The sequence below is a fragment of the Protopterus annectens genome, chromosome 5.part0 (genome assembly GCF_019279795.1).
Source record: "Protopterus annectens isolate FY-2018-M chromosome 5.part0, PAN1.0, whole genome shotgun sequence".
In the NCBI taxonomy this organism is placed as follows: Eukaryota; Metazoa; Chordata; order Ceratodontiformes; family Protopteridae; genus Protopterus; species Protopterus annectens.
In genome coordinates this window covers 1860533705-1860551332 of record NC_056735.1, presented here as the reverse complement: position 1 = coordinate 1860551332, position 17628 = coordinate 1860533705, and the positions used below count along the sequence as shown (strand labels likewise).

At 43.4% G+C, this 17628-nt stretch overlaps 1 protein-coding gene across 1 annotated transcript in view; it reads left to right on the top strand.

Annotated features, from left to right (window-relative positions):
- Positions 1–17628, top strand: part of SUGT1 (SGT1 homolog, MIS12 kinetochore complex assembly cochaperone) — a 1565243-nt gene that overhangs the window by 1065690 nt on the left and 481925 nt on the right. The gene's annotated exons all lie outside the window — the stretch shown is intronic.

Sequence of the window (17628 nt, the reverse complement as noted above, 5' to 3'; positions counted from 1 at the left end):
GGGTTTTGTTTTTTTGGGATTCAAGAGGAGGCAGTGCTGTGTAAACCATTGTTCTAATGTATTAAACACCTTTTGGGTTAAGGACTGTAGTTCATATGTGGAAGTGGCCGAGCATATTAATGTGGAATCATCTGCGTATTGTATACAGGTAGCTTGAGGAATTACTGAGTGAAGTTCATTAATAAAAACTGAGAATAGAAGAGGTCGCAATATGGAGCTTTGAGGGACACCAAGGGTAATCGGGAGATGGGTAGATAGATTGTTGTCCCATAGCACAGCCTGCTGCCTATTATCTAAGTAGGATTGGAACCATTTTATAGCCGATGCATCTAGTGAAAGGGACTTGAGGATATTGATAAGTATCTGATGGTTAACCATATCTAATGCTTTTGAAAGATCGATAAGGAGTGCAGAGGAAAGAATGTTGTTACGGTTTTTATTAATGCAGTCAGAAAAGGATACGAGGGCTGTGGTAGTACTGTGGAATGGCCTAAATCCATGTTGACATTTAGAAAGCAAGTTATTTTGGGCTAGGTGGTCTAGTAGTTGACTGTGGATACATTTTTCCATTATTTTTGCCAGAGGAGAAAGTAAGGCTATGGGGCGGTAATTAGAAAATTTGTTGGTGTTACCACCTTTATGTAGGGGGATAATGTGAGAAATTTTCCAGATAGCTGGGATGTAACCTTCAATTATGGTTCTGTTAATAAGGATGGAAATGAGATAGGCTATAGATTTGGCTGCTATTTGCAGATATTCAGCAGGTAGTTGGTCAACTGAGGGAGTAGTTGGTTTAAGCTTTTGGATAAGGGTGAGAATGCGTGATGTTGGGACTGGTTGTAAGTGAAATGGAGGGGGTGGGCTAGTACTTGAGATTAGCAAAGTTAAGCTATCAGGTGCTAGCTGATTGGCAAGAGTTTGAATGGCCTCTGTGAAAAAGGTATTGAAGGCATTGGCAGTTTGCTTGGGATTCTCATGGTCAGTGCCTTGTGGGGTTGATGTAATGGAGTGACCTGGGTGAAGAAGTTTAATTCTTGCCCAAAACTTTTGTGGTTTATTTTGGTGAGTTTCCTGGAGTTGTAAGTAAAAGTTTATTTTATCTGTGAGTATAGCTTTTTGTGTTATTTCTCAGCTGTCTAAATTTTTGTTGATCTACAGGGTTTTTAGTAGCTCACCATTTAGCCCAGTATTTATTTCTAAGTAGGATTTTTTTGCTGGTTTCTTTTGAAAGCCATGGGGCAGGTTTAGTCGTAATTCTGATAGAACAGGTTGGTGCATGGTGATCTAGAATGGCTAGGAATTTAGAATTAAAGTATTTTACAGCTTCCTCAAGTGGGAGATATTTTATGGGTGACGAGTCACATGCCCTAAGTTCACTTTGGAAAAGATCCGAGTTAAAGTTTTTATTGGTCCGAGTTGTCCTGAATGTGGGTGGGAAGGGTATATCAATCTTATGCCTGATAATATAGGTAAGTAAGTGGTCAATTACATTGTCAGGGAGGGTCTCGACTTCATATGTTTGGTGATGGTTATTTATGAGCATCCAATCTAAGGTACTTTCTTTTTTATTGTATTTGTTTATCCTGGTTGGGGAGGTAATGGTTTGAGAAAAAGCATATAGGTTAATATGGGTAGTAGGTTGTTCAATGCTACAACTCTTCCAGTCAATATTAAAGTCACCGAGGACTATAGTTTCTTGTGGGAAGTTTAGTGATAGCCAGCTACGGATATTTGAGGATATTTGGATGAGAGTATATCCAAGAGAGCCAAGTAGTGGAGCAGCTCAGGAAGAACAATCATTAAAATGCTGACTACTGAAGGTAAGTTAGGTGTGGGTAAGTGCAGAGATAAGTTAATACAATGGTAGAGATTATGAGAGGATAGCTGGGCGATGACAGTAAGAGTAAAAGGATAAGGTAGGATAACTTTAAGAGCAAGTAAAGTACATCAGAGATGTAATGTAATGATACTATAAGAAAGTGGGATAGGCATGACAAGTAGGACTGTATAAGAGTACCACCTAGTGGACAGAAATTATATTACAGTGGTAGTTCTTTAAGTGAGCTGGCAGGTCTAGAACTAAGGAAGGTGATATTAGCAGTTAGAAGGAGGTTACAATAAAGGAATAAAAAGATGTTCATCATGCATACAGCTGCAGTCATCACAGTTGGGTTATCCTGCCGTCAGGTGGGTCCTCGGTCGGCCGAATTCCAAAGTCTAGGTCCGGCGTCGGTTGTCGTCGCTTCTTCCCTGACGTCAGTGCGGCAGGGGTATAAAAGAGGTAGCCGATGCCATTTTCTTCCGTCTTTCTTGCCGCGCGGTGCCCAAAGCAGAAGCAGTTCGCAAGTGCCGGTCGGCCAGTTCCTGAGATTTACGAATAGTATTTCAGCCGAAGTCTTCTTTAAAGCTAAGTACCCCGTTGGGGAAACTTTTCTTGCCTCAGACCGATGTCAGATAAAGTTAATAATTGCATTTCTTGTGGGAAGCAAATACCGCATAAGGATTTTCACTCTTTCTTTATACCTTGCTTATGGCCAGACCACGACGTCTTGGCCTGCCGTTTTTGTACTAGGTTTAACAAGCGCACTATTAAGCACTGGGTGGAGTTCGCCTTTCATTATTTTGGCAAAAATATTAATTATATCATGTCGTCGGATACACTGACGCCAGTTTTAGGTAAAAGACGCAAAGATAAGGACCGACATCCGAGGCCTGCACCGAGTACTGAGACCACGCTTAGGCAGACTACCGGTTCTCAGCGAGGCACCTACGCAGCCCCTGACTACCGATGAAACTATTTTACCGGTGACTTCAGTACCCGAGGTCGCAGGTTCCTCGGTCCCCATTCCCACTGCAGATACCGACGTCACTCTTGGTGGGGAAACCGAAAATTTAGCGAGGCCTGCCATTTCTGAAGGCGTCTTCAGGCCTACCACCTTCTCTATTAAATCCTTCACTAAATCTAAAGCTGCAATGAAAACTAAAAAACAGGGTCCTCAGACCTCCTCTCAAGGGCCCATGCCTAAAAAACAGATGCTTAAAATGGCTGAGGATTTGATAACTCTCATCAGGGGTTCTCAACCCCCCTCAGACAAAAGACCCAGGTTGGAGGAAGACTGCCCTTCTTCAGACCAGGGTTCTATTACCTCAGACCATTCTGAGGACCAGGATTACACCTATTCTCCTTTTGAAGAGACTGATGCTGAGGAGTCTATTCCCTCGGTCTCCCCCCCTGAGGACTACTCTTTTGGGGAAACCCTGCATACATTGAGAGAGCACTTCCACTGGGAAGGCCAAGATTACTCAGATTCCAAGAAAAGGCTCAGGGAATTTCTACTGCTCCCCCAGCATAGGCCCCTGGCTGTCCCTCCTGTTTTAGATATTTTGGATGATGTGTACGCAGAAGCCAGTCTTAATCCAGACTCTTTACCTCCAGCCCCTGTTAAACCAGACAGATATTACCGGGTTCCTGATTCTCACCAGTTCCTTTATAAAAGCCATACTGCTGACCCAGAAACAATTTCACAGGGTCCCAAGTGGATTAAGGCCTCTACTGCTAAAAACCCTTTACCTTCAGAGAGAGATTACAGAGCATTAGAAAGGTGGGGGAAAAAGGTGTATACATCAGCCACTTTAACCATGAGGGCATTAAACTGTCAATTTCATATGTTAAAGTACCAACAGTTCCTGTTGTCTCAGCTGAAAAGCAAAATGACACAAACAGATCAACCAGATTTGAAAGAGTTGCAGGATTTGTTGCATGGAGCAGAACAAGTGGGTAAACATACCTTGCAGTGTGGTTTTGATGCTTTAGAGGCCTCATGTAGAGCTGCTGTCACGGGGTCTGTCATACGTAGACATGCTTGGCTCAAAGAGCAAACCTTACCAGATCATGTCGAAGCAAAGTTATTAGATGCACCACTTCAAAAATATGTATTGTTCGGAGTTGAAGCTGAGGAGGTACTAAAGAAAATGGAGGAAAAAGCGAAATCTATGCAAACAGTTAAAGATTTCTTGCAGGTGCAACCTCCACGCTTCAGCAGAAATTGGCCTTCAAAAAATTGGTCCTTTCCAGCCACGGACAGACCCCAAAGGGGCAGATACAGACGCCCAAGGGGTAGAGGACAACCTCAAGGATCTTACAGAGCTAGACAGTGGCAAGCACCAACCCTAAGAGGTGGAGAAGATAGACCACAGTCATTTAGAAAACAGACACAATGACTTCCCCCTATGCCTGCCAAACAAAGCTATAATGGCAGCACCTTTGGGCAGAAAACTGGCCTTATTTTCAAAAAACTGGCACATTGTTACAAAAGACAAATAGATTCTGGATATTATAGACAGAGGCTACAGGTTCCACTTTCACACCCTTCCAAAAATGAGAGGCATGTCAAACCTGCCACAAAATCAAAGGGCAGAGGCACAAAGACAAATTTCCGCTCTCATGGATATGAAAGCAATTCAAGAGGTACCTGCAAAAGAGGTTTTTATTCAAGACTATTTCTGGTACCAAGGAAGGACAAAGATTGGAGACCCATCTTAGACCTATCTATTCTAAACACATATCTAGAGGTACCAAAATTCAAGATGCTCACATTACAACAGCTTCTTCCCATGCTGGGCAAGGAGTCTTGGCTGGTAACGTTGGACCTCAAGGAGGCATACCTGCATGTCCCTATCAGACAAGATTGCAGAAGATACCTCAGATTTCTTGCAGGTTCAACCCATTACCAATTCTCTGCATTGCCCTTTGGCTTATCTACTGCGCCCAGAGTGTTTACGAAATGCCTGGCATCAGTAATTGCCTTCTGCAGACAACAAGGAATACAAATCTACCCATATCTGGACGACTGCCTGATCCAAGCGGACAGCAAGGACATTCTATTGCAGCATCTGGCGTTTGTAGTAAAACTATTAAACTACCTGGGTTACACAGTGAACAAAAGGAAATCAAAACTAATACCTTCTCAACAGATAATTTTCCTGGTTGCCAGCTTAAATACAACAACCCAGATGGCCAACCTCACGCCAGACAAACAAGGGCAACTGTCTCAATACTTCAACAAAATGGCAACTTTAACCAGACTAACTGCAAGGAAAGTCCTGCAGGCTCTGGGGTTCATGGCATCTTGCATCCTACTAATACCATGTGCAAAGCTGCATATGAGGAAACTACAATGATACCTAAAAAACTTATGGTCTCAACACAGCCACAGCTTGGAAACAATTATACCACTCATACCATGCCTTCAGAAGGAATTTTTGTGGTGGGCTCAAGCATGCCAAAGAAACACAGGTCTCCCTTTCTGTCTACCTCAAGCAACTCAAATCATCACAACAGACGTCTCAGACTACGCCTGGGGAGCACACATGGCAGATCAGTGCATTCAGGGAAAATGGTCCCAAAAAGAGAAGCACCTACACATCAACCAAAAGGAGATGCTAGCCGTGCAAAATGCTCTTATGACCTTCAAAGACCTACTGCATCCAGGCCAGCTATTAATAAGGACAGACAACACCACAGTCATGTGGTACATAAACAAACAGGGGGGGACTCATTCATACCCCCTATGCAGGCAAGCTATGACCCTGTGGAACACAGCACTGGAATTACAGATTCAACTACAGGCACAATTCCTGCCAGGGAAGGAAAACACACTGGCAGACAACTTAAGCAGAAATATGACAGACCCACAGGAATGGAAGTTGCATCCTCAAGTCTTCTCAGATAACTCAGGCATGGGGACAGCCAGACATAGATCTATTTGCTACCCACAGAAATTACCAGTTGGAGAAATTCTGTTCAAGGACCTATCATCCACAGGCCTGGAAAGTAGACGCACTCTCTTTCAATTGGACAACCTTGACGGTCTATGCCTTCCCACCTCTACCTCTACTGACCAAAGTTCTATTAAAAACCAGAGCAGAGAGGCCACAAATGATTCTCATTGCTCCAGACTGGTCACGACAGCACTGGTATCCTCTCCTAAAGAGCCTGTCACATTCACCACCATGGATCCTACCTCTAGTTCCTCTTCTGTTGTCCCAGCACAACTACAAAACCCTTCACAGCCAGCTCAAAACCTTAAATCTAGCTGCATGGAGAATATCTTAATTTCCCAACAGACTCTCCTCTCCAAGGAGGTGCAGGATGTCATCTTGGAGGCCAGGAGACCCTCTACTAGAAAAACCTACTCCGCCAAATGGAAACGATTTTGTTCCTGGAATCAAGAAAAGGGCCAGAATCCTTGGGTAATAAATATATCTCAAATTTTACAGTACTTAACTGAGATGTTAAATAGTGGCCCTTCCTTCTCCTCCATCAAGATCCATGCTTCAGCCATTTCAGCACAATAAAATACAGATCCTCCTTTATTCTCACATCCTCTATTAAGGCAGTTCCTCAGAGGGGCAAAAAATATAAAACCCCCACGGAAACCACCAGCCCCATCTTGGGACCTCAACTTCGTATTGGAAAAGCTGACCCTGCCTCCTTTTGAGCCGGCTTCTTCAACAGAGCTACAATACTTCTCGTGGGAAACAGCCTTCCTTCTGGCTATTACCTCAGCACGCAAGGTTTCGGAGCTACAGGTCCTCATGGCTGTGCAACCATTCATCATTTTCCATCAGGACAGTGTTTCCTTACGAACCAACCCTACCTTCATGCCAAAGGTAGTATCCAGTGTAGCTTTGAATCGGACTATTAATTTACCTACCTTTTATCCAAACCCACAGAACAAAGGAGAGAGGCTACTACATTCCTTGGACATTCACAGGCAACTTTGTTATTACTTGGACAGAACAAAGTCATTCAGGAAATCTGAGCAGCTCTTTGTGTCCTATGCTACAGGTGCTCAAGGAAAGGCTATTTCCAAACAGACTATTTCAAAATGGATAGCCCACTGCATACGATTTTGTTATTCTTTTCATGGAAAATCAGTGCCTGTATACATCAGATCCCACTCCACCAGGGCTACAGCTACCTCTGCAGCTTTCCTCAGGGGGGTCCCTGCCAAGGACATTTTGGAAGCAGCTACTTGGAGTTCAGTACATACTTTCTCCAAGCACTACCACCTTCCTCTATACTCAAAATCTAGAGCGGGCTTTGCCACAGCAGTCCTGCAGGACATTCTAGCCCCTCCTAATTCCGCTTAGTACCTGCCACCCTTACTTAGCTTTGGGATTCTACCCAACTGTGATGACTGCAGCTGTATGCACGATGAACATAGTACAGTTTTGTACCTACCATAAATGTAGATGTTCGAGTGCTCATACAGCTGCAGTCCAGGTTACCCTCCCTCCATCCCCTCTTAGGACAGGGCTTATGACAAACACCTTTAACATACAACCTTTTTGGGGTATTCCTTTATGGTGTATTTGCTTGCAACTACTGTTTTGATTTATCTACTTTGTATGTTTGCATAATATCATGTTTTGCCTTCCTTTCTGGGGGCACCTGACATCTGGGGCAAGAAAGACTGAAGAAAATGGCGTCGGCTGCCTCTTTTATACCCCTGCCGCACTGACGTCAGGGAAGAAGCGACGACAACCGACGCCGGACCTAGACTTTGGAATTCGGCCGACCGAGGACCCGCCTGACGGCAGGATAACCCAACTGTGATGACTGCAGCTGTATGAGCACTCGAACATCTACATTTATGGTAGGTACAAAACTGTACTGTATACCGGTTACAGGGTCGATAGGGGGTATTGCTGCTGGCTATCCTAGCTGGGAAGTGTGCTTTAAAACACCAGAAGCAATAGTTAGAAATGCAAACTTTACTGCCAGGTTTTAGGACAACACATACTTTCTTGCTTCCTTTCGTGAGAGGATACTGGGAATAGCAGGCAATATGAGGAGACCACAGATATTTTTGAAAGGGTCCTTTGTCACCAGACAGGCAGATTCTGATGGTTACTATAGCCCTAAAGAAAGCTTACCTCCATGTCCCTATTGCAGACAGTCACAGGAAATTCCTGAGTTTTGTGCCAGCAGGCTTGCAATACTAAATATGTGCTTTACCATTCAGTTTGTCTGCTTCTCGCAGAGCCTTCACCAAATGCTTCTCCCTTTTGATAGCATATTGCAGAATCATATGGGTTCTTAATTACCCTTACCTGAATGACTATCTTATTCAGGGAAAATCCACAGCAGTGACCCAAAACACCTGGATTTTCTTTTTGGGTGGCCTTCATAGATTCTGTACAAAAGAAAGCCTTCCTTTCCCTGGACAAGATTTCTTACCTGACCAACTTAATTTATTTTATTGCATTTGTTTACCAGGAAAGTCCATTGGGCCTAAAAGAGCCCATTTTCAGTGGAGGCAGAGGGAGAAAAGCTCTGAAAAGTACATAGGTGCAGAAAAAACTTAAACATTAAATGGTACATAAGTAGAAACAGTGTTGCACATAGTGATTACAGAAATATATACAGGATACATACATAAAAGCAGGAATTTAGTTGGTTTGGTTACACTAATATATACAGAATACATACATAAAAGCAGGAATTTATTTGGTTGCCAGATGAATTGAATCAGAGAGGTATAAACAGATATTTATTAATCAGCAAGCATTATTGTACCAGTGTCAACAAGTGATGAAAAAAATAATAAATACGGAGAAGGTATAATATGGAGAAACACATTTCAGGAAGGGGATTTCTAAAGATCCTGCATTCTCATGATTCCCTTTGTAAAGTTACACATGAGAAAACTTTCAGTGGTTCATAAAGAATGCGTGGGAACAGCATTCTTAACCCCTGAAAATTCTCTTGCTTCTACATCCATGCTTAAAAATGAATTGCTGTGGTAGAAAAACAGTAGATTGCAGAATCCATGGGCAATTTTCTGTCTGCCAGAAGCAAACAAGACTACTACAACAGATATTTCAGACATCACCTGGGGTGCTCACCTAGGCTTCATGAAGGTGCAGGGCATCTGGAAACCACAGCAGAGGAAGCTGCATATAAACCAAAAGGAACTATTAACAGTTTACCTGGCCATAAAAGCCTTTCAACAGAATTTAACTCCAGAGACCTTGAGATTTGGACAGACAAAACCACAGTGATTTAAAAAACAAGCAGGGGACACCCTTTCTTACCCTCTGTGCAGTCTCCCAGTGACCTGGATGCTAGCTTAAGAGTTGAAACTGGCTGTAGCATCTTACATTCCAGGGCAGAACAATATCCTAGCAGATTCTTTAAGCAGAGATCTTCTAGACCCCAAAAAATGAGTGCTGGAAGGGAAGGTTATCCTGGACTTAACCTTACAGTGGATAATTCCCTCAGTAGCCTTTTTTGCCTGCTACCAAAACAACTTCATAGGTTCTGTTCCAGAACCCAATAGAAAGAGACTTGGAAAGTAGAGATGTTCTCATTCAGATGGACCAACCTGCTCTTGTACGCCTTTCTGCCTTTACCTCTTATCCCTTAAGGCCCTGATAAAAGTCAAGTCGGACAGACCCAGCATGATTCTCATTGCCCTCTTCTGTTTGATACAACACTGGTTCTCCCTCATTTTGCCCCTCAGCAAAGTGCAATTCCACACACTCCCACAGAAGATAAACCTCCGCAGCCAAACCCAAGGGATCATTACTCAATCCACACTTGAGCTAACAGCCTGGACGACTGAATTTTGACCCAAAAAATGTCAGTTATCCCATTAAAGTGCTTTCTATTCAAAGGACACGAGGAAACCCACCATCAGAAAACCATACCTAGCAAAATGAAGCTGTTTTCCATCTGGTGTCACAACAAAAACACCACTCCTCAAGCAGACATTAACCCAGTCCTGGAATACCTTTCAGGCCTGTTTAGCCAGAGTCTTTCCTACACCAGTATTAAGGTACATGCCTCTGCTATCGCAGCTTGTCTGCACCATTCTCCTCTTATATACTCACATCCCCACACACACCTTTTTTCTAAATGAGGTTATTCACTCAAGCTCATCCAGAAGGAACCCATTTACTACCTGTAATCTAAATTATGTGCTAGAAAAACTCACCTTGCTCCCTTAGGGCCAGCGGCTCCTTCTCCCGTAATGATGCTCACTTAGAAGAGCACTTTACATATAGCTATCACCTCAGCAAGGATAGGGTCACAGAGCTTCGTGCTTTCATGTCTAAAGACCCTTTCCACTGTCTTTCACAGGGATAGGGGTAACCCTTAGAACTAATCCATCCTTCATGCCTAAGGTATTTTCAGAATTTTCTGTAAACCAGGCTGTCTACCTGTTTTTTTTTCTGCTTTATTTCTTTGGATTTGAGAAAAAACTTCCTTTATTCTGTGAATGTTCACAGACCATTTGGGTATTACATAGACAGGACAAAAACCCAAAACAGAGCAGATCAGTTGCTGGTGACTTACATAAAGGGGAAAGAGGGCAGACCTGTCACCAAACAAACCATGTACTAAAATGGATATCCAGTTGCATTAGGTTCTGTTACACTCACCATGGAAAAAAAAAATACCAGGTCATATCAAAAGCCCATTCCACCAGGCATTAGAAAATTACTATGGCCTTCCTGAAAGGAGTTCCTACGTAGAATACCCTGGAAGCTGCACTAGTAACTTTGTGCATACTTTTGCAAAACAGTACCATCTAAGTATTGCCTCCAGGGCTAGAGAATTTTGCAGCTGCCATCCTGCAAAACCTTATTTCTGTTTCCCTAAGGGCCAGCAGATCGTCTGCCACCCTCATTGCTGCAACATTGACTACAAACAACATAGTACAGTTATGTCCCAGTTATCATAATTCTGGATGTTTGAATAGATCAGTGTTGCAGTACAAACATCTATCCTCCAACCCCTCTTTCTGCTGTCCCTTCTCTCCCCCTTGCTCAGTGCAAGGGGAGGGAAGTTTCCTGAAGATGGTTCCCTTATCACCGTCATTCCCTCTCTGCCTCCTACTGGCTTCCTCTTGCATGCTTAAGTTTAGACAACTGGGAAAATTGTGCTGTCATCAGGCATCAGATTGCTTGTTCTCTGCCTATAAAGACCTGAAGATGTTGCTTACAGGCCCCTTCTTATATCCCGATGTCTGTCCTCAGACATCCATTGGCTGGAGATGATGCAAAATCTGTGAAATTGGGATGGTCACAGGCTTCTATATGGCAGGAAGACCTAAGAATTAGTACTGCAACATTGACTACTAAGAGCATCAGCTTTACAAGAAGGGCCAAGAGCCTGCACTAGACCTTGAGATAAAGTCTAATAAATTGTTCTTATCCAATGTAGCTGAGACTGGAGAAGACAAATATTTTGTTTTCTGTTCCTTTTTGACAGGAATCTCTGAAGGAACTGACTCAGAGTGCCAGGAACAACTTCCCCAGGGATGGGCATAGCATTCTGCCAAACACCCTTCCCCTGCCCCTTCTCCGAAGACCAACAAGAGTGTCTCTTTCTTGCCTGGTAAGGGGACACTTATAGCCGTAAAGGATGTGTTTAATCCCCAGTCCAAGAATCAGTACTGCAATACTGATCTACTCTCTCCTACAGTTATGGTAAGTGGGACACAACTCTACTTTTTTGGTAAGAGAAAAATGGATTCCTTTAACCCTGAAGAGATTTCCGCCTGAACCAGTAGGGGAATGTGAAAGGACAGATGCAGTTTTTCTTCTTAGGTTTCTGATTCAGATTCTGAGGAGACTGCTGTATCTGGTTCTCTTTTTGAAGGATTCTCTCTCTCTCTGAGATTTGTAGGATGAATCAGTGTTTTCATGGGAAATAGTGAGATTTCTCAATACTTCAGAAAATATTACAATTTGTTACATCAGGAATTTCAGAACCTTCACCTATTCCTCCTGTTTTGTCTCCACTTGAGGATGTTTTTGTCACAGCCTGCAATTTCCCTGACAGCCTGCTGTCCCTATTAAAACAGGTAGACTGCATATCACAGTAAACTTTATTGTCATATAGCCTACACAAGTGCATGCTAAACAAAATTGTGTGCATCAGGCTCGAATTGAGAAGACATGCACATACATACAATAACACATGCAACGGTCATATATTCATAATTTCACATTAGACAGGTATTCTACTTGCGTATTACCAAGGTTTACGTTATCTGTAATTTTCAGCAGCTGAGTGATTTCTTATTGGAGTAGTTCCTATTGCACTGTGTGATTTCCACATGAGTAAGAGGATCTAGTTAGTATAATATTGCACATTCATTGCCATCTATGTTTTGTTAATGTTTAGAATCTGAACTGTCTCTCATATATTTGCTCCAAAAGTCTTGGCTGTCCCATATCTTGTCAGTGACTGGCTTCCCTGAGATTATTGCAAGAGTTCAAAAGTCTCACCGCCTGAGGGAAGAAGCTGTTTCTGAACTGGGCTGTTTTACATCGCATGGTGCAGTATCTTCTGCCAGATGACAAGCATGTGAACAGTTCATAAGCAGGGTGTGTAGGATCCCTGATTATTTTTGTAGCTCTGTTGTGACATTGTGCTGTGTATAGCTCCTGTAGTGCTGGAAGTTTGAAGCCCATTATCTTCTCTGGCTCTTTCACTATTCTTTGTAGGTTTTTTGGTCTGCAACTGAGCAGCTCCAGTTCCACACTGAAAAGTTACATGTTAGGATATTTCTATGGTACCCCTATAGATGGTGGAGAGGATAGCGGTGGTAGGCTTGCTTTTCTCAGTCTCTTCAGGAAATGCAGACGTTGGTGATCCTTCTTTACTATATGACTGGTGTTTATTGATCAAGATGGATCATCCGCAATGTGATCTCCCCAAGAATTTTATGTTGTTTAGTCTTTCCACCATTTTCATGAGAGGAGAATGAGCTGGTTGTGTTTTCCTGAAGTCCATTATGATCCCCTTTGTTTTGTTGACATTAAGGTCAAGGTTGAACTTGGCACACCAGTCAGTCAGTGAGCTCACTTCCTCCCTGTTGTCTTTTTCATCTCCTTTACTGATCGGGCCCACAACTGTAGTGTCATCTGCAAACTTGCTGATGTGGTTGATGTTGAATCTAGATTTACAGTTGTGGGTTAATGCAGTAAACAGTAGTGGACTCAGCGCACTGTCTTGAAGGTACTGCTGTGTTGATTGTGATGTTTTTTGAAGAGTTATTGCCCACACATACCCTTTGAGGTCTTTCAGTCAGGAAGTCCTGGGTCCAGTTGCACATGTAGGTGTTGATACTTAGATGAACAAATTTTTCGATTAGCTGTTGTGGGATGACAGCACTGAATGCGGAATTGAAGTCACTAAACAGTATTGTAAAGTAGCTGCTCTTGTTCTCAAGGTGTGCCTGTGAGAGATGCAGTGCAACCAGAATGGCATCTGCCATGGAACAATTGGCACGATGTGTGAACTGGAGTTGATCTAGTGCTGCTGGAAGGGTTGAGGTCAGGTATTGTTTGACTAACTTTTCAAAGCTTTTCATAACTGTGGACATGAGGGCTGCTGGTCTGTAGTCTTTGAGGCTTAAGGGAGATAATTTCTTCAGCAGTGAAATAATAATTGGATTTACTGCAGGTACCTTCGCTTGACCAAGGGAAATATTAAATATGTCAGTGAGTACAGTGCGTAGTTGTTCAGCACAGTCCTGTGACATCCTTCCTATGATGTTGTCCAGTCCAGCAGCATTCCTAGGGTTCTTCTGTAGGGTCCTCTTCACCTTTGTTGAGTTTAGGCTGAGCTCTTTGTCTTCTGGGTCTGCAGCAAGTTTCACTGCCTTGGAGCTGTTCCTCTCATTGAACCTGTAGAAAAAGATGTTTAGCCTATCCAGGAATTCTTTGCTGTCCTCGCATTGCTCTGACAGGGGGTTTGTATTCAGATATTCCAGCCAGAGTATCACTCAGGACTAATCCATCCTTTATGCCCAAGGTGGTCATGGACACATTCTTGAACCAAGCCATTTGCTTGCCCAGCTTCTTCCCAAAGTGTCAGGATGGGAGGAAGGATCCTTCACTCCTTGGATGTGCACAGACAGCTTTGCTATTATCTTGACAGAACTAAACCATTCATAAAATCAGACCAACTCTGTGTCCTTTGCCATTGGCTTTGAAGGGAAACCAGTGTCCAAACAGACAATCTCCAAGGGCATCTCCCACTGTGTTTTCTTTTGTTACAGCCCTCATGACAGAAAGCCGCCTGAAACTGTAAGGACTCGCTCTAGTAGTGCCACTTATATCTCTGCTGCCTTTCTGGAAGGAGCACGTACCAAAGACATTTTGGAAGCTGCTTCTTGGTCATCTGTGCATACCTTTACCAAACACTATAATTTGTCAGCCTTCTCCAAGTCTAAAGCAGGATTTGCCACTGCCATCTTGCAGGGCGTCATCTCTTCTCCATAGTCTACCTTCCACCCTCATGTCAGCTTTGAGAATCATCCCACAAGTCAGAACTGCAGGACTGTGACTCGAAGAACATAGTACAGTTATGTATACTTACCATAAATGTAGATGTTCAAGTGTATTCACTTTTTCAGTCTTCTTTTCCTCCCTCCTTCCCTTTTTTGCCTACAGTAGTAGTCTGCTTCTATTTTCTGCACTATCCAGAGGACCCCTCAATGTTTACCCTGCAGGCGTCTTTTTCTACCTTTGTTACTTGCTTATGCTTCATCTTGAGGGCTCCTACCTTTTAAGGGGCAAGAAAAAAATTATGTAATGGTGTCGGCTGGCTCCCTTTATACCCAAGCGTACTGATGTCAGGATTGGACATCTGTCAGCCTTAGGAGTAAGGAGATTTTTACTCTGGTATTCGGGCCAGCCAAGGGTTTTCACAGCAGGAAATCCCATAAGTCAGGTCTGCAACAGTGAATACACTCAAACATCTACATTTATGGCAAGTGTACATAACTGTACTTTCCACAAGATCTATTTCTGGAATTTTCCTCTCAGACTTCCATCCCAGCAAGAGAATTCCTTAGGATTCTGGGTCTAATGGCATCCATGATTCCCATGATACCTCTTGTCAGACTCTACATGAGAAAGGTAAAATGGTATCTAAAATTTCTGTGGTCCAGTTTTAGCCAGTTATCTTTCAAATTCTTGGCTTAGGATTTGTAAAAAGGGATATCATGTGGTGGAGATATCAAATACTCAGAATTCAGGTGTCCCATTCTCCCCTCCTGCTCCAGCACCGTCAGTCATAACAGAAGCCTCAGACTTTCCAGGGAGCAGTATCAGTAGGCATGGAAGTGCAGGATCTTTGGAAAAAAGGCCAAAACACATCAACATTAAAGAGATGATAGCTTTTATAAATGCTGCAACTGTAAATTTTGTGTGGTCTCTGGGACCTCTTCAAGTGTTTACCACAGTGATGTGGTACATAAACAAGTAAGGGGGAACCATGTCTTTCTGTCTGTGCAGACTGGCCGTGTTACCAAGGGATGTAGTTTTATAGCACAGTCTCTCCCTCTCTCCAGGCATCTTACATTTACTCAAAGTAAAACTGGGGCAGACAGGTTAAGAAAAACCAGGGCAGGCCCGCATGAATGGAAATGCAAACTGAATCAGGGTTTTTCCAAGATGTGACCCAACTGTAGGGAGCATCTCAAGTAAATCTTTTTGCCTCCTCTCTCTACACTGAACTGTCAAAATCCTGTTCCAGGGCTCCATACAAGAAAGCTTGAAAGACAGATGCCTTTTCTTTTCCTTGGACATGAATGTTCATGTATGCCTTTCCACACTTTCCATTGATTTGAAGGGTACTTATAAAGATTCAGAAGGACTCCCAAAGATAATTGTACTGACTCCTTCTGGCCCAGGCAACAGTGGTTCTACCTTCTTCTGGAAAATAGCCAGGAGCAAATGCAATAAGCTTTCTCACAGACTGGATTTAATCAAACCAGATTTGGGTGGGGGTTGATATATCCCAACCCCAAACAACTGTAGTTGACTGCCTGGATGATAGGGTTTTAATACTTGTACGTTATCTGTTTTCTGAGGATGTACAGCAGGTATTAATAGGGGCAAGAAAGCCTGCTACTAGAAAATCACATATTAGCAAATGGAAAACATCTAGATGATGCCAAAAAAAACGGCACAGATTCAGGGCTAATGGTTTTTCTGGTTTTGCAGCATTTGTGTAACTATCCAATGGCTTGTCTTACTCCTCTCTCAATGTTCATTTGTCAGCCATTTCAGCATGTCTGCCCATGGATCTCCCATCTTTCAGTGCATTCTCATGTCACAATGCATTTGAAAGGGGATGTTCTTCGTCTTCCCTTGCTGCAGTCCTGACTATTGGGTATAGTCCCAGTCGGCCCGAATACCAGAGGTCATGGCGCCTTAGACTGACGCCAGTACGTCAGGGTACTAATGCGCATGACCGGCGCCATTTCTCAGTCTTTTTGCCGCATGGTCCGATGCAGAAGCAATTTTGCGAGTGCAGGTTGGCGTTCTGAGATTTTCCGAAACCGGAGTTTCAGACCGAGTACAGAGTTGGCTAACATTTTGGTTTTTCTTGCCTCAGTATATTACCGGATGTCAGAAAAAGTGAATAACTGTATTTCTTGTGGGAAGCAGATACCGCATAGGGATTATCATACATTGTGTATACCTTGTTTAGGGCCTGAGCACGACGTTGTTGGTTGCCGCTCTTGTGCTAGATTTAATAAGCGCACTATTAAGAGGAGGCTTGATTGTGCTAGGTTAGTGTTTGGGAAGCGTTGTAATTATACTATGCCGTCGGATGCTCCGGCGCCTGCTTCATCTAAGAAGCGCAAGGACAAAACAGTGAAGTCTAGGGTGAGGAACCGCAGTCCCGGACGCCGGTCCTTTAGAAGGCTCAGGGAGCCAGAGGTTTTGCCAGGAGTCTCTATGGAGTCTCAGGCAGATACTTTACTGTTACAGGATGTGCCCTCTCAGGAAGTAGGCCAGGCTGAGGGGGCTTCTCAGGTAACTGTTCTTCCCTCTCTTCCCAAGGTAGTTAGGGCCTCTCCTTCTGTTTCCAGAGCTTCTTTTAGAGGACGGCCAAGTTCAGCTTCTGTAGGGGCTTCTCCTAGCATTTCGGGCTCTGTGCCTAAGAAACATATGCTTAAAATGGCTGAAGATTTGATTACTCTGATTAGAGGTTCTATGCCCCCACCGGATAAGAGGCCTAGGGTGGAACAGGAGTTTGATAGTTTTGAACAGTGTTCACAGGCTTCAGAGTCTTCTGTGGAAGACTTGCAAGAGTTTCCTGCTTATTCTGATTCTGATGTGGATGATTCCACTCCTTCAGCTTCTCCTCCTGAGGATTTTTCATTTTCAGAGACTCTTCACTCCATGAGGGAGCACTTTAAATGGGAAGGCCAAGATTACTCTGACTCCAGAAAAAGGCTTAGGGAATTCTTGTTTTGCCTCAGCATAGGCCCTTAGCTATTCCTCCTGTGTTGAATGTGGTGGAGGATGTTTTGCAGAGGCTTCTCTGAACCCTGATTCCTTGCCTCCTGCTCCTGTTAAGCCTGATAGGTATTATAGGGTGCCCAAGCTCATAAGTATTTGTTTAAGAGTCCCAGGGCGGACCCAGAAACTGTTTCTCAGGGGCCTAAAGGTGTTAAAGCTTCTGTTGTTAAAAATCCTGTACCCTCTGATAAAGAGGCAAGGGCTTTGGATAGGTGGGGTAAGAAAGTATATACTTCTTCCACTCTAGCCATGAGGGCGTTGAATTGTCAATTTCATATGCTGAAA